Source organism: Triticum aestivum, chromosome 3B (assembly GCF_018294505.1).
Source record: "Triticum aestivum cultivar Chinese Spring chromosome 3B, IWGSC CS RefSeq v2.1, whole genome shotgun sequence".
Taxonomy (NCBI): Eukaryota; Viridiplantae; Streptophyta; class Magnoliopsida; order Poales; family Poaceae; genus Triticum; species Triticum aestivum.
Window position 1 is genome coordinate 746,438,245 of NC_057801.1, and position 24,698 is coordinate 746,462,942.

The following is a 24,698-nucleotide window of genomic DNA, read 5'->3' on the forward strand; positions in this document are numbered from 1 at the left end:
GACTCTACGTGAATGCCTCCGGCCGTGTACCGGGATGTGCAATGAATCAAGAGTGACATGTATGAAAAATTATGAAGGTGGCCTTTCCACAAATATGATGTCAACTACATGATCACGCAAAGAGAAATATGACAATGATGGGGCGTGTCATAATAAACGGAACGGTGGCAAGTTGCATGGTAATATATCTTAGAATGGCTATGGAAATGCCATAATAGGTAGGTATGGTGGCTGTTTTGAGGAAGGTATATGGTGGGTGTATGGTACCGGCGAAAGTTGCGCGGCACAAGAGAGGCTAGACATGGTGGAAGGGTGAGAGTGCGTATAATCCATGGACTCAACATTAGTCATAAAGAAGTCATATACTTATTGCAAAAATCTACAAGTCATTGAAAACAAAGTACTACACACCTGCTCCTAGGGGTATAGATTGGTAGGAAAAGACCATCGCTCGTCCCCGACCGCCACTCATAAGGAAGACAATCAATAAATAAATTATGCTCCAATTTCATCACAAATCGGTTCACCATACGTGCATGCTACGGGAATCACAAACTTCAACACAAGTATTTCTCAAATTCATAATTACTCCACTAGCATGAATCTAATATCACCATCCTCATATCTCAAAACAATTATCAAGCATCAAACTGATCATAGCATCCAATTCACTTTCTATGATAGTTTTTATTATACCCAACTTGGATGCCCATCCTTCTAGGACCAAATTAATAACCATAGCAAATACCATGCTGTTCTAAAAGACTCTAAAAATGATATAGGTGAAGCATGAGAGATCAACAATTTCTACAAAATTAAACCACCATCATGCTCTAAAAGATATAAGTGAAGCACTAGAGCAAAATTATCTCGCTCAAAAGATATAAGTGAAGCACATAGAGTATTCTAATAAATTCCAAATCAAGTGTGTCTCTCCCAAAAGGTGTGTACAACAAGGATGATTGTGGTAAACTAAAAAGCAAAGACTCATATTATAAAAGACGCTCCAAGAAAAACACAAATCATGTGGCGAATAAAAATATAGCTCCAAGTAAAGTTATAGATAGATGAAGACAAAAGAGGGGATGCCTTCCGGGGCATCCCCAAGCTTAGGCTTTTGGTTGTCCTTGAATATCTTGGGGTGCCATGGCCATCCCCAAGCTTGGGCTCTTGCCACTCCTTATTCCATAGTCCATCAAATCTTTACCCAAAACTTGAAAACTTCACAACACAAAACTCAACAGGAAATATCATAAGCTCCATTAGTGCAAGAAAGAAAAACCACCACATAAGGTACTGTAATGAACACATTCTCCATTTATATTGGAGTTACTAGCACAAGTGCCCGTGCATTGCAACGGGAGACGTTGTTACCTATCTCTGAAAATAATATTCCTCATAAAAGACGCTCCAAGCAAAACACATATCATGTGGCGAATAAAAATATAGCTCCATGTAAAGTTACCGATAGATGAAGACGAAAGAGGGGATGCCTTCCAGGGCATCGCCAAGCTTAGGCTTTTGGTTGTCCTTGAATATCTTGGGGTGCCATGGGCATCCCCAAGCTTGGACTCTTGCCACTCCTTATTCCATAGTCCATCAAATCTTTACCCAAAACTTGAAAACTTCACAACACAAAACTCAACAGGAATCTCATAAGCTCCGTTAGTGCAAGAAACAAAAACCACCACATAAGGTACTGTAATGAACTCATTCTTTATTTATATTTGTGTTAAACCTACTGTATTCCAACTTCTCTATGGTTCATACCCCCTGATACTAGCCATAGATGCATCAAAATAAGCAAACAACACACAAAAAATAGAATCTGTCAAAAACAGAACAGTATGTAGCAATCTGTAACTTTCGAATACTTATGGAACTCTAAAAATTGTACCAAAATAGGAACTCCTGGATAATTTTTCTATTGATCTACTGCAAAAAGAATCAACGGAAAATCACGTTTCTGTGATTTATTAAAATTATTCTCGTGCGCGCAAAAGTTTCTGTTTTTCAGCAAGATCAAATTAACTATCACCCAAGATGATCCTATAGGTTCTACTTGGCACAAACACTAATTAAAACATAAAACCACATCTTAAAAAGAAGCTAGATGAATTTTTTACTACTAAACAGGAACAAAAAGCAAGGAACAAAAATAAAATTGGGTTGCCTCCCAACAAGCGCTATCGTTTAACGCCCCTAGCTAGGCATTGACAATTTTAATGATGCTCATATGAAATATAGCAATTGAAACATGAAGAGAGCATCATGTAGCATGTGAAAAACACATCTAAGTCTAAAATACTTCCTATGCATAGGCATCTTGTAACAAATAAATTATCAAGGCAAGCAAAAACTGGCATATGCAAGGAAGAACAAAGAGACGATAGCAATCTCAACATGAAGAGAGGTAATTCAGCAACATCAAAATTTCTACAACCATATTTTCCTCTCTCATAATAATTACATGTAGGATCATAAGAAAATTCAACAAAATAGCAATCACATAAAATATTTTCAACATGATCCACATGCATGCGAAGTTGACACTACTAGGAAAAGGCCTGCTAGTGGCGCACTACTGGTGCGCCACTAGCACCACGCCATTAGAATTAAATACTAATGGCGCACCCCTGGTGCGCCATTAGTATACCAGATACTAATGGTGCACCAGGCAGTGCGCCATTAGTATAGCCCACGGTGCACCATTACTATCTGACTTAGTAATGGCGCACCACATAGAAGTGTGCCATTACTAACAATTTTTTTTAATATTTTTCATAAAAAAATTCATTTTTTTTTCAAATTTATTTTCCAATTTTTTTGTGTTTTTCTTAGTCTCAGGTCACTACGGCTTAATCTCAAGTCAAATCGCACTAAGTGCTCAAACTTCCCGGAAGGTCACCCATCCTCACACTACTCCAACCCAAGCACGCTTAACTTCGCAGTTCAATCCAACCCCAGCACCACCTTACTTAACAGGCACTTGTTGATATATCTATCATATCAATCCTATTAAACCTTGTTGATGTCTAGGACTTTGTTCATGTTCATGAATATGATGAGATTTTGAAAAATATTTCAAACTTCCCGGTCATATTACGTATCATTTTTTGAAAAAAAATCCAAAAAAAATTCAAAACCAATTTTTTTCTGTTACTAGTGGCGCACCAAGCAAACGGTGCGCCACTAGTAAGTTTGAATTTTTTTGCCTCTATATCTTGAAAGCCCCGTAACTTTTTTTCTGTTAGGTTTTTGAGGATTTTGAAAATGTTTTAATCGGGATCACCCGTTAAATTTGGATGTAACTTTTCGATTAGATGCTTTTTCATATAAAAAACTTTTTAATACGAGTTCGTATGCAAAAGTTATGCCCATTTTACAAATTCTAGAGAGATTTTGCAAATAAAGTCAAAATTCATATTTGTAAATTTTCCCAACAACTAGACCACATATCACATGTGAAACTTATTTTCTTTTATTTTTTTGACATTTCCATCATTTTCTTTTATATTTTTTAAAACTGAAAAGGCGGTCCACAAGGGGGTGGATTCGATGGAATTTTTGGGCCAAGTTAGTAATAGCGCACTGTGGGAGTGGTGCCATTGCTAGTTCAACTAGGAATGGCGCACCACACACACGGTGCGCCATTACTAGTTTCTAAAAAAAATTGAAAAAAAATTGAAAAAGAATTACTAGTGGCGCACCGTGGATGTAGTGCGCCATTACTAGTTTAACTAGTAATGGCGCACTATCCCCTGGTGCGCCATTACTAGTTTTGAAAAAGAAAGTAAATTTTTTTTTACTAGTGGCGCACCATGGATGTGGTGCACCATTAGTATTTGGACACTAGTGGCGCACCAACACATGGTGCGCCATTAGTATATAGTAGTGGCGCACCACATGGCTAGTGCGCCATTAGTGTCCATATCATCTATAGCCCTTTTCCTAGTAGCGTGACACTCTTCCAAAATAGTGGGATTAACATTAACTAAAGTCATGACCTCTCCAAGCCCACTTTTATCGAAAATTTCATAAGATTGATCAAAATCCAAATATATGGGATCTAAAGTTGACACTCTTCCAAATCCACTTTCAATAATATTGCAAACACTATTATTGATCTCATATTCATCATGGGGGTTAAATAAATTTTCAAGATCAAAAGAAGAATCACCCCAATAATGATCATTGCAACAAGTAGTAGACATAGCAAAACTAGCATCCACAAGCTTAGGGTTTTGCATATTATTAGCAAAATTGACATCAAGAGAATTGATAGTAACATCATTGCAAACATGCTTTTCATTGAAGGAACTACCAAGTATGGGTGCAATAGCAACAATCTCATATTTAACATAAGGAACTATAGAAAATTAATCTTCATAAGTATTGGCATCATGGCCACAAGAATAGCAAAGCATCATGCTCATCAAGGGATATTTCAATCAAATCATCGGAATCATTATCTATAGATTCATGCATATCATTATTTTGTTCCAAACCAACAGTCATTCTCTCAATAATTTTTTTGACATATACATTATGAGCATAGTTTTCATAGCAATATTTAAGTATGTCAAAATTTTCAGATTCGTAGAGAGTAATATCATACTTTTCAATCAAAGAAGCAACTTCATAAGCACCCTTAAAAGCAACAAATTCTTCAATTTGTTCGATATCATAGTAAATATAAACACCCCTGGCATAAGATGATAAGATTTCATTTTCATTAAACTCACATAGGTAGGGAAGGTGTTTTTTAGGGTTCTTAGAGCAACAAGTAAAATCGTAAATTTCACAAAGATTACAAGCATAACACATCAATCTATTTATTTGATCCCATAAGAGTCTCCCTTTTTCAGACAAATGGTGACGCACAAAATGAGCATGCTCATCTAAAGATTTGCCATCAACTAGGCTAGTTGTGGTTTTAGCACAAGTACATAAGGATCGAAGATGATCCAAGTAGAACACTTTAAGCGGATCCATATCAATATAATTTAGCAAGCAAAGATGCAAGCAGATAGAAGGCACGTGGAAACAGAAACAAAAAGACATACGAGAAGAAGGCGAAGAAAAGGTAAAGGTGAAGTGGGGGAGGGGAAAATGAGAGGCAAATGGCAAGTAATGTAATGCGAGGGAGAAGAGTTTGTGATGGGTACTTGGTATGTCTTGAGTTGTGCGAAGACCTCCCCAGCAACGGCGCCAGAAATCCTTCTTGCTACCTCTTGACCACTGCGTTGGTTTTCCCTTGAAGAGGAAAGGGTGATGCAGCAAAGTAGCGCAAGTATTTCCCCTCAGTTTTTGAGAAGCAAGGTATCAATCCAGTAGGAGGCTCCTCAAAAGTCCCTCGTACCTACAGAAACAAACAAGAACCTCGCAACTAACGCCACAAAGGGGTTGTCAATCCCTTCATGGAAACTTGTGAAAGTGAGATCTGATAGAGATAATAAGATAATATAAATATTTTTGGTATTTTTATGATATAGATTGGAAAGTAAAAATTGCAAATAAAAGTAGATTGGAAACTTATATGATAAAAGATAGACCCGGGGGCCATAGGTTTCACTAGTGGCTTCTCTTAGGGTAGCATAAGTATTACGGTGGGTGAACAAATTACTGTCGAGCAATTGATAGAAAAGTGCATAGTTATGAGATTATCTAGGCATGACCATGTATATAGGCATCATGTCCGCAACAAGTAGATCGAAACGATTCTGCATCTACTACTATTACTCCACACATCGACCGACTCCTGCCTGCATCTAGAGTATTAAGTTCATAAGAACAGAGTAATGCAATAAGCAATATGACATGATCTAGAAGGATAAACTCAATCAATATGATATAAACCCCATCTTTTTATCCTGCTGTCATTGGGAAAGGACACCGCAAGATTGAACCTAAAGCTAAGCACTTCTCCCATTGCAAGAAAGATCAATCTAGTAGGCCAAACCAAACTGATAATTCGAAGAGACTTGCAAAGCTAACCAATCACACATAAAAGAAGTCAGAGGAGATTCAATTATTTCTCATAGATAAACTTGATCATAAACCCACAATTCATCGGATCTCGACAAACACACCGCAAAAAGAGTTACATCAAATAGATCTCCAAGAAGGTCGAGGAGAACTTTGTATTGAGAGTCAAAGAGAGAGAAGAAGCCATCTAGCTAATAAATATGGACCCGAAGGTCTGTGGTAAACTACTCACAACTCATCGAAGAGGCCTTGGAGATGATGTAGAGGCCCTCCATGGTTAATTCCCCCTCCAGCGGAGCGCCGGCGAAGGCTCCAAGATGGGATCTCGTGGATGCAGAAGGTTGCGGTGGTGGAAATAGTTTTTCGTGGTGCTCTTGGATGTTTTCAAGGTACGGAGTATATATAGGCGAAGGAGGTAGGTCAGGGGAGCCACGAGGGCCCCACGAGGGTGGGGGCGCGCCTACCCCCTAGGACGCGCCCTCCTGCCTCGTGGCCGCCTCGGTTGCTTCTTGACGTCCACTCCAAGTCTCCTGGATTGCGTTTGTTCCAAAAAGATCGCTCCTGAAGGTTTCATTCCCTTTGGACTCCATTTGATATTCCTTTTCTTCGAAACACTAAAATAGGCAAAAAAAACAGCAATTCGGGTTGGGCCTCCGGTTAGTAGGTTAGTCCCGAAAATGATATAAAAGTGTAAAGTAAAGCCCATAGACATCTAAAACACGTAATATAATAGCATGGAACAATCAAAAATTATAGATACGTTGGAGACGTATCAAAGATCGTGACCTGGTTAAGGATAATGGTCTAGTGGGAGTGGGAACAAGGATGCGATGGAGGACGTCGGTAGGGGGTTGCTGCTTCTGGTGGAGCAAGGGGCACAACTTTCTCTGGTGTGTGCTCCAACCTCCCTGCCTGCCCTTCGTCTTCCTCCCTATCCGGCATCAAAGATCTGCCCCCGTCTAGCACCTTGTCCAAGAAAAATAAGAAGAAGTTCTCTGTCAAGAAATTCTCCGTGTGTAGCAGGGCCTCTGGTGATTCCAAGCAGTCTGCGGTAGGGCTTTGCCGTAGGATTGATGCTGATCTGGGTCCGGCTTCGGATCCTTCGTCTGTGGCGGCTTCTCCATGTCGTGCCCATCCCGCGCCTGTGTGCTCTCCTGCTTCCACCGTGCAAGAGAGGTTGTGTCCCCAACAGTGGCGAGCGGGTGGCGGACCGGGCGGTGCGGTGCGCTGCTGCCAGAGATCTCCCCCCTTCAGGTACACTGGCATGCTCTCCACCCCCTCCTCCTCCCGTTTCTTCTCATGTTCGATTAGTTCTACCATCGCACTCCAGTGAACATCTGTTGCATATTTTAGAGGACATAGGCATTTCTTTTGACCACAGTTTTGGTTCTCCGTCTACCTTGTTGGATGTTGTTCGGGCAAATGAACTGGCCAGGCGGATATTGCTAGGGCCAAGGAAGCTGTCTCTTGGGTTGGTGCCTCACCGGTTGTGGCCGGTGGGGTCCAGGTGGCACCTGAGAGGGATCAGGTGCCCACTGATGCACCTTGATGTGGGGCTGGCAAACGTACTAAATCTTGCATTGCCCCATGTAGGTCGAGTGTTTGCAAAAAAAACCTTTCCCTCTGATGAAGGCTTTATTTTGGAATATTAGAGGTTTCGGCGCTAGGGGGCGCAGGGACCAGCTCAAAGATCTTGTTTGTTCTGAGAAATTGACATCATTGGTCTCGTAGAAACGCTGAAATCTTCTTTCTCTCCTAATGAACTTTCTGCCATTGCTGGGTTGATAATTTTGACTGGAATTTTTTGCCTTCTTCGGGCCACTCGGGTAGAATTCTTATTGGTACTAAGAGAGACATGTTTGATTTTGTGGCCTTCGATCATGGCATTTTTTGGGCTAGCACAGTAGTGTCTCATCGCTCCCACAATATGCTTTGGGAAGTCATGGTTGTCTATGGCCCGGCTGACCACTCCATTTCTTATATTTTCTTGGACGAAATTTTGAATAAGATCCAATCTTGTGACTTACCTTTGCTTATTGGTGGTGACTTCAACTTGATGCACTCTCCTCTGGATAAAAAATGTCCTAACTTTTCTTGGCCACTAACTGACGCGTTTAACGCTTTTATTCGTGATTACACAATCCGTTAAGTGCCTAGGGTGGGTGCCCGCTTCACTTGGATGAATCATCAAATGACTCCTATTAGATCTGTTCTTGATCGCGTGTTCATCTGTCCCAGATGGGACTCCTTGCTCCCTCAGGCCGCTCTTCGGGCTCTACCCATTATGGGGTCTGACCATGCACCCCTGATTCTTGATGATGGGATTCACTCCATCTCCTCTCCGCGGTTTCAATTTGATGCCTCCTGGCTCCTGGTTGATGGTTTTGTTGATATGATTTTGCATAAAATCTCTTACTTCCTCTCCTCTACTTGTCGCTCCTTTGGCCCGATGGACGACTGGCACCAATGCTCGTATTTTATTCGGAAATTTCTCCATGGTTGGGAGAAGAACCACGCTGCTGAGTCAAGGCGTGACAAGGCACAGCTTTCTGCTCAAATTGGCATTTTTGACGCGCATGCAGATGGCTCTGGCCTCTCTCCCCCGGAATGGCAAGCCCGATATGATTTACAGGAGGCCCTTTTGGCCTTGCACCGTCAAGAGGAAATTTACTAGAGGCAAAGGGGCACCATTAACTGGACTCTGAAAGGCGATTTCCCTACCGCGTACTATATTGAACCATTTACCATACAAACTTGCTAAACCAAATATTTCAATTTTGAGTTCAAATTAACAGCAACCAACTAACTACCAGTTGCAAGTTAGTGATTTTAAGGGAAAATACAAGTGCAAGTTGTTTTGGGATACATGCCTTTTCCCGGGCCAGCGCCCCAATTCAACCACCAAGAAACTAGAGAGCATAAAGACTTTTTTATGCTCCCTAACATAAAGAATGTAGTATGTCTATGCTCTGCTAAAATATTGTTCATTTGAATTCCAATCTTATGAGTAATTACCTATTGCTACTAGCAATTTGATAATTACGTCTTGGATCACTCACCTTATATGATGACAACAAGCTTGGGTTTGAAATTTTACAAACGGTTAGAAAATAATAAAGGCAAAATACAGTAATGTGCTCAAAATATAGGATGTCTCTATTCGCTGAACAACAATCAATCTCTAATAAAGTATCAGTTCCACTTAACACAATGGCCCTATTGTAGGAGCAAAAACAAGAAACATGCTTCAGCGAATTCAACATTACAGGGGTTGTGTTTGCGGTACGCCACCTGTAGGAATGAAGTATGTCTACCAAAGGGGGGTGAATGGGAGTTTTAAAATTTCCTCAAAAATCTTAAAACTTTCGGAACCCAGCAGCGGAACGAATGAAAAATAAACTACAGCGAGCTAAAACCAAGTACCGAATGGAAACTAAAGCATGCATCAAGACAAATTACATCACGGAAAAACAAATTGAATGTAAATATGGGTAGCAGAGGTAACCAGTGGTGCTCAATGGTGACAGGGTATTTGTTCAACCAGTCCATCCTTCTGCACAAGGAGTACGTTTGGTTGGAGGGGTTGTGACTTAACACCGAAGGTAAACTCTCTTCACCCTATTGTCCTCGACAATTGGTTCGGAAACCAATGATGATCACTCATGGTAGATACTTGAGGTGACCTCTGAACCCTTACATACTTTTTCTTTGAAAACCACAAGCAGTCTTGGTCTCTGAAGAAATTGACACCTAACCGTCTAGAGAGTTTGCAGCTCTAAGGAGTAATAGGCGGAGCATACTAAACTTAGATTCGAGAGAAGTTGAACCACTATTTAATTCTTTGGCTCTAGGGTTTTCTCTCAGTGGACTTTAAACTCAAATTGCCCATAGAGGGGGTTGATCAACAATCTTCTCAGAATCAAACGAAGCAGTCTTCGGACGAAGCCTATGTGGGGTGGCTATTTATAGCCGTACACTTCCCTGGTGGGAAATGACCATTTTGGACACGCGGTCCAGCCAATGGCCAACATACACGTTCACAATGGTCAGATTTTGGAGCAAGGGTAACATTACTTGAGGAACAAGTAATGCTAACTCCTCGGTATTGAAAGTGCGTTATGTCGACTAGAGGGGGGGGGTGAATAGGCGATTTTTATGAAATCTTCACTGAGGAATTTGCCGGTGAGGAAATTCCTTAGTGAAGAACTATTAGCAGCGGAATAAGTACTCATAAGTAAGCATAACAGAATACAAGCATGGTCATCATGATGAAATGAAAACTAGCACAGAGTACAGAAAGCGTAATCACAGGATAACACAAGATGAAGACAAACAGACTGAAGAAATTGAACTGAGGAAATTAAGAAAGTCTTCAGTCAAAGTCTTCAAACACAGATATGAACAAGCACTCAACACAATAATGAGGAAATGAAAGGGTTGAGGAAATAGAACCAGTAGGTTGGTGAAGACAATGATTTGGTAGACCAGTTCCAACTGCTGTCTCAGTTGTACATCTGGTTGGAGCGGCTGAGTATTTAAACTCGAGGACAAACAGTCCCGGACACCCAGTCGCTGAGCACGCAGCTCAGGACACCCAGTCCTCACCGTATTCTCCTTGAACTAAGATCAACAGATCCCATCCAATCACTCATGGTAAGTCTTCAGGTGACTTCCAAACCTTCACAGACTTGGTCACTCGGCGATCCACAATTCCTCTTGGATGCTCTAGACCTTGACGCCTAACCGTCTGGAAGAAGCACAGTCTTCAAAGGTAACAAGCGTCAGATCCACGCAGGATCAATTTCTTCAGTGATGCTCAATCACTTGGGTTTGTAGGTGTTTGGGTTTGGGGTTTTTCCTCACTCGATGATTTTCGCTCAAAGTCCTCGGAGGATGGGTTGCTCTCAAATGACAAGTGTCAAGTTCTCTCGGAGCAGCCAACCAGCTAGTGGTTGTAGGGGGCGGCTATTTATATCCTAGGGAGCAGCCCGACATGATAAGACATAAATGCCCTTCAATGATATGACCGTTAGGTGGATAAGATATTTTGGGACAGCTGGCGCGCAGCATAGCAACGGTCAGAAATTTGACTCTCAAATTCCTCAGGGCTATCATGTTCCTCACTGTGTAGGCAATTCGCACTGACGAATTCCTAACTCCTCAGTCAGAACAAATTCATCAGCGACCAGAAGAACTTCGTCTCTGTCACTGAAGAAAGTGACTGAACTGTATGAGATTTCCAAAGGCTTCACTCGAAGGGATTGGTAGGTGTAGGATTTTGAGTTGAGCATCACATGGAATTTTTTCCTTAGTATTTCCTCAACCCCCTTTAACAGTACGGTGTTTCCTATGACTCAAGAAAGATAAAATGAAACTACGAAAACAAAAGTCTTCACGCTTCATGTTCCACAAATGAATATCAAGTCTTCAAGGTCACACCAATTTCTTCACTTTCAAAGTCTTCAGAAAGTCTTCAGTTGAAGAACTTCATTTTTAGGGGTCGAATTTCTCTGTAAATATCGAACTCCTCATAGACTTATAGACCTGTGTACACTCACAAACGCATTAGTCCCTTAACCTATAAGTCTTCAATACACCAAAATCACTAAGGGGCACTAGATGCACTTACAATCTCCCCCTTTTTGGTGATTGATGACAACATAGGTTAAGTTTTCAACGGGGATAAACATATGAAGTGTATACACTGATATTGAGGAATTTGATTACAAGATATAGAAGAACTCCCCCTGAAGATGTGCATAGTGAGGAATTTGCTTTTGAGGCAATGCACATTTGAAGAGTTGAATCATGGAGATCTCCCCCTATATCTTGTAATTCATACATGCATTTGATATATAATATGAAGAATTTGAAATGCATGATGAAATATGGTGCCTGATGAGATTCAGCATGCGTGCAATGTCATTAATGAGGAATAAGCATGCAAAGCATAATGCAACAAAAGTATCAGCGCACCATCGGGTTTAAGATTACAACTCGATCCAAATAAAAGTTTCAGAAGAACGAGAGTTGTAACTTAAAAAATGCCCTTAATATAGACCCGCTTGAAGACTAACTCAGATTTCTCCCCCTTTGTCATCAAATGACCAAATGGATTGAAACTGAGGACTAACGCCCCTGAAGAATTTCAAGTCGATGGAGGAGCGCCAGCGTTGTCGGGGTTGTTTGTTGAAGCAGGGCCTACCGCAGTGTCGTCCAAGTCTTCATACTCATCAGTGTCACGCGATGAAGAATAAGAACTGGCCACCAAGGAAGGAACTTTTACCTTCTTGAATTTCTTCGGTGGAGGTGCAGACCAGTCAAATTCTTCCTTGAGACCCATATTCTTCAGATCTGCAGGGCTGTAGACATGAGAGAGAACAACCCAGGTACGGTTGAAGGTTTCATGGAGGTAGTATTGGTTTTTCTTCACTGCATTGTGTGTTGAGGTCATGTTGTGAAGAATTGAACCAAACTGACGCTTGGCCCATTTATGATTGCGGTCAACCTTCTGATGAAGACTGAGGAGTAACTCACGGTCAGTCATCTCCCTGGGTGATGTGGCTTGAGGATTTTGCTTGGCTGAGGTATTTGCGGCAGAGTCATGTGTGGCAGAATCGTCATTGGTAGAGTAAGATGCAACCTTGCGAAATTGACCATCCAATGGACGAATGCCTTCATCGATCACAGCAGCGGCCTTGCCTTTTATCATCAGCTGATGAAACTGTCCGTTTGAGGACTTCAATGGGAGGCAAGTAGCTACCGTGGTTCAGAGTGTCAGCTTTGTAATTCAGTGAAGATCTTGCCCTGATGAATCTCATAATCCAAGGAGCATAGGGCTTCAGCTCGAATGGTTACATAGCAATATTGGCCAGAGTCCTCATGAAGAAATCATGGAAGTTGACGGGAACGCCATGAATGATGTTGAAAAGCATATTCTTCATGATGCCAACGACTTCTTCATCATTTGAGTCGTGGCCTTTGATGGGACTCATTGTCTTCGTCAGAATTCGATAGACAGTCCGAGGCACATATAATAATTCCTTTACGAGGAATTTGGTTCTTGGGGCCTGCCTTGGCTTCAAAGGCTTCATCAGCACTTGCATATAGTGATTTGAAAGTTCTGGTTCGTTGTACATACAACGAGCAACATCAACTGGAGGACTGAGTGGTAGAGCACGAAGCAATTCAGTTGCTGGTGCCTTGTCGTGAGTATTTTCAGACATCCAGTCTAATACCCATGTGTTCACGTCTTCAGCATTTCCGATGATTGTCACATCCCTGGTCTTGTTATGCACTAGGCTAGACCTCATCTGAGCATCATGTTTAAATTTTTTGAAAACCTGAACTGAGGAATTTTGGAAGCCTCAAGAACTTAAATAAAAGAAGGGCAAAAACCCTAAAAAAATCTCATTCATTGCTCCAAAATCCTCTTCTTAAATGTTTGATAATTTTTGGTAGGGGTTCTGGTCCCAACCAAAATATTGAACAGTTTTAAGGAATTATTTTTGGGACTTTGGATTTAATTCATTAGCTATTTGAATTTGAATTATATTCATATAATTAGAATATAATTTCAAATACCCCTGAAATATTTTATAAGCTTTTGGAGGAGTCCATCTAGCAATATAAAATATTCAGAGGAGTTTTTGGCATTGTTTGAATTATTTTAAATTCAAAACAGTGGCAAAATAAATTAAATAAAACAAAACAGGAATAAAAGACAGAGGAGAGAAACCTTACCTGGACTTACCTCTGCAGCCCACCAGGCCCACCTGGCCAGCCCAGCCCATCTCCACCCCCCCCTGTCGTCTTCCTCCCTGCCAGGAGGACAGACACCGCGACGCCACCGCGCGCGCCACCTCCTGCTTCCCCTGGCCACCTCCTGCTTCCTCCCCGAGCCCTCTAGCGACGCCACGGAGTCGTCCCCGACCGCTATTCCTCCCTCTGCTCGCTCTGGCTCTCTCCCTCTCCCGATTTGGAGCACCACCGAGAGCCACCGGAGGGCGCCGCCGTCGCATCCATAGCCACCGGCCACCCCTCGCCCTTCCGATGAGCTCAGGAGCTCCGTTCAGACCCCATGGAGCTGCACACCGACGCACGCGACCAGAGGAGGCCCCAGTCGACCGGAGCATCGTCGTCTTCATCCCCGGTGCCGGAGATCGCCGCCGTAAATTCGCCGTCGCAGAAGCTTCCCCGAGCTCGCCGACCCCTCCGTCCAGTCCACTGTGAGCCCCTCTTCCTCTTCCCCCTTCCCTCAAGCTCGCGCTCATCCCCTAGCCCCTTCCTCCACCGCGGCCGAGAGTTTCTCGCCGCCGGCCATGGCGCAGCCATGGCCATAGCCGCGCATGCCCACGACGGAGTGCTTCACCGTGCTCATAAAGCCCCCAGGAGCCCAACACACCAACCAGCTCCCCCTCCCGCGCACCGCAACGCCAAACCCGCGGGTGCCCGAACTCCGGCCGCCGCGGAAGTGCTCGTCGCCGTCGACTCAGGCCATCCCAGCTGCTGTCGCTGCTACCACTAGATGCGCAAGAACGCCAGCAAGCCATAGCCACAAACCGCGCTCAAAATGGAGCCCCGTAGCGTTTTTCCGAAACGCTCTGCCGTTGTTTTGGTCGCCGCCGGCGTAACTCCGGCGAGGGTGACGTGGCAGATTAATTCGGGCTAATGACGCACTTAGTCAACACCTAGTGACACTGACAGCGGGCCCCACCCCTGGTCAAACCCCAGTCAGCGCTGGGTTTGACCGGGATTAGGTCCTGTGTCACTGACGTGTGGCCCCCACACGTCAGGTTTGACCGAGCCAGCCCAGTTGACCCTGCTGACGTCACTGTGACGTGGTGCCGACGCCATAATCATTTCTGGATTTAATATTATTTAGGAAATTCCAGAAAACTGTATAAACTTCTAAAAATCATAGAAATTCAACCGTAACTCCAAATTAAATAAATTATATATGAAAAATTATCAGAAAAATTCAAGGAATCCATCTGTACCATTTTCATGCATGTTAGAACAACTTATAGCTGCTGTTTAGCACAAATCAATTAAAGGGCATTTAAATAATCACATATGGAGTTTGAATTTGAATCTTGTATTCAAACCAACTTCATTTAATCTGTTGCTAGTTGCATTAGCTCAAAACACATTCATTTTGCCATGTCATGATCATGCATCATATTGTGCATTGCATTGATTGTGTTCCCTTCTGTGTTGCCGGTATTTGTCCCCTCTCGATAGACGTGATACCGATGATGTGATCGTTGACACTGATGAAGACTCAATGTTATCTTCAGAAGTGCCAGGCAAGCAAAACCCCCTTGTTCATTCCAATACAATCCTACTCTCTCGCTCCTGCTCCCTTTTAATGCATTAGGACAACATCGATTCATCTGTTACTTGCTGCGGTAGCTGAACCCCTTTATCCTTTGCATGACCTGTCATTGCCAGAGTAAATAGATGAAACCCACTAGCATGAGTAGGAGTTGTTTGAGCCCTGTTGTGCCTACTCATTCATGCTTGTTTGTCATGCCTGCTACTGCTTAGAGTCGAGTCAGGTCTGATTCATCCGGGATGAATCAGAGGTGTGTGAACATGTCCTACTGTGTGTGAGCTAAGTGTGTGAATACGATTTGGTAAAGGTAGCGGTGAGAGGCCATGTAGGAGTACATGGTGGGTTGTCTCATTGCAGCCGTCCTCAGGAACTGAGTTCTGTGTTTGTGATCCATGATTCAGCTACTACCACGCATTGGGCCCAAAACCAATGGACCCTCTCGGCTTCTTGATCACCCTTGTCCTCTGTCCAGGAGTTGCAAGTAGTTTCTGGTGTTTGTAGTATGCTGGAGGCCGTGGGCAGCGCTGACCGGAGGGGTGGGCTGTGATGCGGTAGGCACGTGGCCGGGTATACCGGGCACCCGTTTGGTGTCACGGAACCCTGTTCACATCGTTTGGGGCTTTGAGCGAAACTCCGGCCGGATCTCCTCATGGATGGAACCCGAATAGGCGATAAACCTGGACTAGAGACTCGAGTGTTTAGGTAGGCCGTGGCCGACACCCACGTTGGGCTTCCGCTTGAAGGTTGCCGAGTACATGTCGTGTAAACGGCGGTAAGTGGTGAGAGCGTGTGTGAAGAAGTACACCCCTGCAGGGTTATCATCATCTATTCGAATAGCCGTGTCCGCGGAAAAGGACTTCTGGGTTGCTTATGTCAGTTCATAGACAAGTGAAAGTGGACACTCTAAAATACGCAAGATAAGCGTGAGTGCTATGGATGGCGTTCTCGTAGGGAGACGGGAGCGGATCCATAGTGGTGTATTGATATGGTGAATATGTGGACTCGTGTGCGCCACCTCAAAAGAGTTACTTGCAGTCGTAGTTCAGGATAGCCACCGAGTCAAAGCTGGCTTGCTGCAGTTAAACCCCACCATCCCTTTGTTGATAATGATGCATATGTAGATAGTTCTGATGTAAGTCTTGCTGGGTACATTTGTACTCACGTTTGCCTATTTATGTTTTTGCAGAGAGACTTCGGTCTCGCTAGTAGTTCCGCGTGGACTTCGATGTTTAGCTTGTTACCTCAGCTACGATCTTGTGCCTCGGCAGGATCTGGTAGATAGTCAGGCTTCTCAGCCTTTTTCAGTTATAGATGTCTGTACCCAGACATGATAGCTTCCGCTTGTGCTTTGACTTGTATGCTCTGATTGTTGGGTCATGAGACCCATGTTTGTAATATCTCGCTCCTCGGAGCCTATTGAATAAATTACTTGAGTCGTAGAGTCATGTTGTGATGCCATGTTGTAGTTGCACATATCGAGCATATTGTGTGTATGTTATTGAAATGCTTGGTATGTGTGGGATCTGACCATCTAGTTGTTTACTTTAGTAGCCTCTCTTACGGGGAAATGTCTCCTAGTGTTTCCACCGAGCCATGGTAGCTTGCTACTGCTCCGGAACACTTAGGCTGGCCGGCATGTGTCCTTCTTCGTTCCTATGTCTGTCCCTTCGGGGAAATGTCACGCGATGAATACCGGAGTCCTGTTAGCCCGCTACAGCCCGGTTCACCGGAGTCCTGCTAGCCCAGTGCTACAGCCTGGTTTCACTCGCTGATGACCGACACGTTCGATGCTGGGTCATGGATGCCTGTCCCTGTAAGTCTGTGCCACTTTGGGTTTACGACTAGCCATGTCAGTCCGGGCTCCTTATCATATGGATGCTAGCGACACTGTCATATACGTGTGCCAAAAGGCGCAAACGGTCCCGGGCTAAGGTAAGGCGACACCCGTGGGAATACCGTGCGTGAGGCCGCAAAGTGATATGAGGTGTTACATGCTAGATCGATGTGGCATTGAGTCGGGGTCCTGACAGCGTTGGTATCAGAGCTTGACTGCCTGTAGGTTACCAAGCCAAACTGGTCGAAGTTGAGTCTAGAAATTCTTTAGTTATATAAGGGAATTGATTGTGGGATGGAACATAAGGCTCTTTTTACTCCTTATACCTCATGCCCTTCTGATCTGAATCATCTTATCTTTCCTACGGGGATTAAGAACTAGGCTATCTCTTCTTTCTATCAGGATCACGTGATACTAATCTGCAGACTTGTAGGATTGATGGTTCTAAGCTTGAGTTCATTTTCTACTTCCGTATGTTAATTGTTGATCTCGAAACCTTGATATTGTGCTTCTGAGTGGCTATGCCACCATTTTGTAGCATGTCTCCAATCCTTTGAGCATTTACAGCCGTTATGCTATCGGAGTCATCCCAGGTTTCTAAATAGTCCGATGCATTTGCAAATCCCTTCCTTCTGTTTCCGATGTGCCTTTGGTCAGATTAATCACACAAATTAGTGAGTTGAGGTACTTTATTGCCTCGACATATATGTTGAAATAATTATTATGACCCTAGGTGTTTTAGGGAGTCACCTAGTAATCTAGCAACGTTTTGTGTTCCCAGTGTGAAGATTCTGGCCTTTATTATCGAAAGCATCCTGTGATGCCATTTAGTTAGTAGGCATTCTATTCCTGGGTTTTTGAACCCGAGATTCACTCTACTTACTTCATGTTGATAGTGTTTGCTAGTCCCTTTAGTATAGTAGTAACCTTTGCGATAGTCCTCGAGGTTCGTGGTACATCCTTCTTCCAATTACCATGAACCATTCTTGGCAGGAGTTCTTCTGAACCAAAAGATGACAACAAGAGTGATGTCGATGAGTTCTCCATGCTATATTGTGACTCTGCCAGCTCAACCCTTCTGCATGGGTTATCCGGAAGAATTATGTTGAACTTGGTTCGACATACTAGTCTATGCATCCACAACTCAGAAAGTTATATGTTCCTTTGAGTTGTCCCTCTTTAGTTGTCTACTGACCTTCGTCTATCAATTGATAGTCAAGAGTATGCGTGCGTTCGTTTATCGATGCCTACTACTTTTGTGGTCCGTCAAGCCATTCTATCGCGGAATGACTAGGAGAAACAAACTCCAGTACCTCTTCCATATCCAGGATTGGGTCAAAGAAGTTGTGCTCCGCAGAACAAATTGCTAATCCAGCTTTTGCTCTGTTCTACCTTGGAGTATTACCATCTTTTATATCGGGATTGTTATAGGAATTGCACACCATCCTATGAACTCTTGGTACAGTGATACTTCTCGCCATCATTACTCACTCCTCGGTTCCGTGTGGTTATAACCGGAATGTCGACAAGTGAATCGTGATGTGTGAAATCAATACTCCTAGCAACCTTGTTGCTTGGTAGTTAAATGGACAATAACCTCATTCTTAACGTGTTTGTTCTTGAATCATCATTCTAAGATTGATCGTGCTACCTTGTCCATCTTCCTGGTGCACATTTCGATTGATGAGTTAGGATTTTGTCAAGTCCTCGCTCATTTGATCATATCGTCTTGCCCTGAAAAGCAAGATTGTTCTCGATCTTAGTAACATATCGGTGGTTCGTGATTTTCCGAATATCTTCTCAAAAGTATCACCAGGTTGTCACCTGACTGTTATGTTGAGCTCGTGATCAAGTTGGTTTATCCTGTAAACCACCCTTTCTCCAAGAATCCATGTTGGATACCCCTGAGCTAGTTGGTTAAGCTATGCATCAACTTGGAGATTTGGAAGATAGAAGCTTGTCCGATATAGTTCATTATAAGGGATGTCTTGTATGTGTGTTGAAGAAAGTTGATATTTTCATCGATTGACCCTCGTGATCAGTTAATGGACCTATCATCTTGTCCAACCTTTGATTTGGGTGTGGGCTATCCTCAAATCAAGTCAGAACCAACAATGTTCGTAATGTTGTCTTACTTGTGGTTTTTCCTCGAGCATACACCATTATATTCTTTGGTCTGACCAATGCTATCACCGTGTCCACTTAACTATGGAATTTCTTTTAAAAGGAAACCCGGATGAATTGTTGTTGAGCCCATTGACAACATCTTTATCTCCTCCATGATTTTGTTGAACATTAAGCTAGTGTTGGAAGCTTTTGAAAGCATTTCTTCATGCTAGTTCATGAAGCATACGTTCGGATGTAAGAAGTGACTTCCTCCAGTTCATGTGCATTTGATGCAAGTTGCCGCCGTGGATTCGAGAAAGTCAATGTTGTTTCCTTTGGAATCATCCCAAATCAGTCATGCATACGTGCGAAGTATTCTGTGGTCTGGAGACTTGCAACCTCCATTCTATATGTGTCCCTAGCACACCAAGCCACTGATTGATTTGTTCAAGGTTAATAAGTTCTAAGTGCTAGTCCCGAAGGTACCAGACAGATTTGTACAAAACTTCGATATCCTCGCTGATGGTTCCCCCTCCTGAACTCGGTAGTGTTTTATTATAAGACTACTTTGTGGTCATGCTTGTCTTGGACAACATGTTCACATGTTGTAGCAGAACCGGCTCGTGTTTTTGGAGCTTGCTATCGTAGTTCATTCCCCGAGAATCTCACAACACCGTCTCGTCGATTTGTGTTGTAAACTTTCATTTTTCTTTCTAGACTTGATGAGTCTGGAATATTCTGACACCAACCAGATCTGAATCTCAGGCAGATGTGATGGTTGGAACATTTCCCAAGAACTATAATATTGGTCTCGCGATAACCGGTAAAGTGGATGTCGTGGCCAACACACCCAGCCGGAAGACCTCCTGTTGTAGTATCTTGATTTGAGGAAGTTGGCCACCTCCCCATAGGGATTTCGTAGGATTTACTCCCTAGTTGCCCCTATGGATTTCTGTGTTCCGAAGTCCGACCTTTTTACTTGATGTTCTAGATATCAAACCATATCTATGAATGGGTTACACTAGCACATCAAGGAGAACATTAGAAGCGGAGTGCTAAATGTCTCTCGGTCGATCATCCAGATTTCGTTCCCTTGGCCTCGCTAAGGTGAAATCTGAGAAAGTGTTATCCTCCTTTGCATCTGCATCGTCCATCGCTATTCATCATGGTAGTATGTTGTGTTGTCAGCACCCTTGACACGGATGTTGATAAAACCTTGATGATTGTGGAAATGCTCAAGTTCTTGAGAGCACGCACAAGCGCTACGTGTTATCATCGGCACTAACTGGGTTTGCTCTCAGTTTCCTCGGCAATGCTATGACCTTTTCAAACAGTGAATTCACTCTCTATTGTTGGGTTCTTCCCCAGTTACCAGAATCATTCCCAGCATTTGCATTTTGTTCCCAGCTTGCACCGCCAATGTGCCATTCTACCATGGGTCTCTTCCATTTCCGGTGATAAGCAAATTCATCCATTACGTTGTCTTCAACAAGGTAATCCACATCATCCAAGTCCGGGTATGCCATTCTACCGACCCCCTCCAAACGATCGCTCGAGAATTGTCTTAGGCTGGTTTAAAGAGTTTCAATGATCTATGAATCAAAGGTAATTCTTTTTGCCACTTAAGGGGATATTTCTACGAGTCACCTTCCCTAAGGTGCCTCGTTGTGGTTTCATAGCAACTCAACTCCTCGCTACGTTGACAATCGATTACCACCTTCTTAAGCGTGAAATTGTTGTCTACATAGTGAACCTTCGTCATCCGTTCTTTCCACCCCTCTTGATGTGTATCTCGTGTCTCAACCCGAGAGATGGTCCTATGTCTCATTCCGTGAGTTGTTCGATCTTCGAGAAGATCGACCCTTCTAGAGTCTCCTTCTTCCCTCCATGTCATGTTGACAGGATTTCTCAAGGCAAGACTTCAAGACAATGATGGTGAATGAATCAATGTTCAATTGAAGTGCACCCTGGATCGTGAAGATTATACTAGTTGCGTTTTCCTTCACCTTACCCTACGCTTGAATCTCGGGACGAGATTTTTGTTTAGTGGGGGTGAGTTGTCACATCCCTGGTCTTGTTATGCACTAGGCTAGACCTCATCTGAGCATCATGTTTAAATTTTTTGAAAACCTGAACTGAGGAATTTTGGAAGCCTCAAGAACTTAAATAAAAGAAGGGCAAAAACCCTAAAAAAATCTCATTCATTGCTCCAAAATGCTCTTCTTAAATGTTTGATAATTTTTGGTAGGGGTTCTGGTCCCAACCAAAATATTGAACAGTTTTAAGGAATTATTTTTGGGACTTTGGATTTAATTCATTAGCTATTTGAATTTGAATTATATTCATATAATTAGAATATAATTTCAAATACCCTTGAAATATTTTATAAGCTTTTGGAGGAGTCCATCTAGCAATATAAAATATTCAGAGGAGTTTTTGGCATTGTTTGAATTATTTTAAATTCAAAACAGTGGCAAAATAAATTAAATAAAACAAAACAGAAATAAAAGACAGAGGAGAGAAACCTTACCTAGACTTACCTCTGCAGCCCACCAGGCCCACCTGGCCAGCCCAGCCCATCTCCACCCCCCCTGTCGTCTTCCTCCCTGCCAGGAGGACAGACACCGCGACGCCGCCGCGCGCGCCACCTCCTCCTTCCCCTGGCCACCTCCTGCTTCCTCCCCGAGCCCTCTAGCGACGCCACGGAGTCGTCCCCGACCGCTATTCCTCCCTCTGCTCGCTCTGGCTCTCTCCCTCTCCCGATTTGGAGCACCACCGAGAGCCACCGGAGGGCGCCGCCGTCGCATCCATAGCCACCGGCCACCCCTCGCCCTTCCGATGAGCTCAGGAGCTCCGTTCCGACCCCATGGAGCTGCACACCGACACACGCGACCAGAGGAGGCCCTAGTCGACCGGAGCATCGTCGTCTTCATCCCCGGTGCCGGAGATCGCCGCCGTAAATTCGCCGTCGCAGAAGCTTCCCCGAGCTCGCCGACCCCTCCGTCCAGTCCACTGTGAGCCCCTCTTCCTCTTCCCCCTTCCCTCAAGCTCGCGCTCATCCCCTAGCCCCTTCCTCCACCGCAGGCGAGAGTTTCTCGCCGCCGGCCATGGCGCAGCCGTGGCCATAGCCGCGCATGCCCACGACGGAGTGCTTCACCGTGCTCATAAAGCCCCCAGGAGCCCAACACACCAACCAGCTCCCCCTCCCGCGCACCGCAACGCCAAACCCGCGGGTGCCCGAACTCCGGCCGCCGCGGAAGTGCTCGTCGCCGTCGACTCAGGCCATCCCAGCTGCTGTCGCTGCTACCACTAGATGCGCAAGAACGCCAGCAAGCCGTAGCCACAAACCGCGCTCAAAATGGAGCCCCGTAGCGTTTTTCCGAAACGCTCCGCCGTCGTTTTGGTCGCCGCCGGCGTAACTCCGGCGAGGGTGACGTGGCAGATTAATTCGGGCTAATGACGCACTTAGTCAACACCTAGTGACACTGACAGCGGGCCCCACCCCTGGTCAAACCCCAGTCAGCGCTGGGTTTGACCGGGATTAGGTCATGTGTCACTGACGTGTGGCCCCCACACGTCAGGTTTGACCGAGCCAGCCCAGTTGACCCTGCTGACGTCACTGTGACGTGGTGCCGACGCCATAATCATTTCTGGATTTAATATTATTTAGGAAATTCCAGAAAACTGTATAAACTTCCAAAAATCATAGAAATTCAACCGTAACTCCAAATTAAATAAATTATATATGAAAAATTATCAGAAAAATTCAAGGAATCCATCTGTACCATTTTCATGCATGTTAGAACAACTTATAGCTGCTGTTTAGCACAAATCAATTAAAGGGCATTTAAATAATCACATATGGAGTTTGAATTTGAATCTTGTATTCAAACCAACTTCATTTAATCTGTTGCTAGTTGCATTAGCTCAAAACACATTCATTTTGCCATGTCATGATCATGCATCATATTGTGCATTGCATTGATTGTGTTCCCTTCTGTGTTGCCGGTATTTGTCCCCTCTCGATAGACGTGATACCGATGATGTGATCGTTGACACTGATGAAGACTCAATGTTATCTTCAGAAGTGCCAGGCAAGCAAAACCCCCTTGTTCATTCCGATACAATCCTACTCTCTCGCTCCTGCTCCCTTTTACTGCATTAGGACAACATCGATTCATCTGTTACTTGCTGCGGTAGCTGAACCCCTTTATCCTTTGCATGACCTGTCATTGCCACAGTAAATAGATGAAACCCACTAGCATGAGTAGGAGTTGTTTGAGCCCTGTTGTGCCTACTCATTCATGCTTGTTTGTCATGCCTGCTACTGCTTAGAGTCGAGTCAGGTCTGATTCATCCGGGATGAATCAGAGGTGTGTGAACATGTCCTACTGTGTGTGAGCTAAGTGTGTGAATACGATTTGGTAAAGGTAGCGGTGAGAGGCCATGTAGGAGTACATGGTGGGTTGTCTCACTGCAGCCGTCCTCAGGAACTGAGTTCTATGTTTGTGATCCATGATTCAGCTACTACCACGCATTGGGCCCGAAACCAATGGACCCTCTCGGCTTCTTGATCACCCTTGTCCTCTGTCCAGGAGTTGCAAGTAGTTTCTGGTGTTTGTAGTATGCTGGAGGCCGTGGGCAGCGCTGACCGGAGGGGTGGGCTGTGATGCGGTAGGCACGTGGCCGGGTATACCGGGCGCCCGTTTGGTGTCACGGAACCCTGTTCACATCGTTTGGGGCTGTGAGCGAAACTCCGGCCGGATCTCCTCATGGATGGAACCCGAATAGGCGATAAACCTGGACTAGAGACTCGAGTGTTTAGGTAGGCCGTGGCCGACACCCACGTTGGGCTTCCACTTGAAGGTTGCCGAGTACATGTCGTGTAAACGGCGGTAAGTGGTGAGAGCGTGTGTGAAGAAGTACACCCCTGCAGGGTTATCATCATCTATTCGAATAGCCGTGTCCGCGGAAAAGGACTTCTGGGTTGCTTACGTCAGTTCATAGACAAGTGAAAGTGGATACTCTAAAATACGCAAGATAAGCGTGAGTGCTATGGATGGCGTTCTCGTAGGGAGACGGGAGCGGATCCATAGTGGTGTATTGATATGGTGAATATGTGGACTCGTGTGCGCCACCTCAAAAGAGTTACTTGAAGTCGTAGTTCAGGATAGCCACCGAGTCAAAGCTGGCTTGCTGCAGTTAAACCCCACCATCCCCTTTGTTGATAATGATGCATATGTAGATAGTTCTGATGTAAGTCTTGCTGGGTACATTTGTACTCACGTTTGCCTATTTATGTTTTTGCAGAGAGACTTCGGTCTCGCTAGTAGTTCTGCGTGGACTTCGACGTTTAGCTTGTTACCTCAGCTACGATCTTGTGCCTCGGGAGGATCTGGTAGATAGTCAGGCTTCTCAGCCTTTTTCAATTAT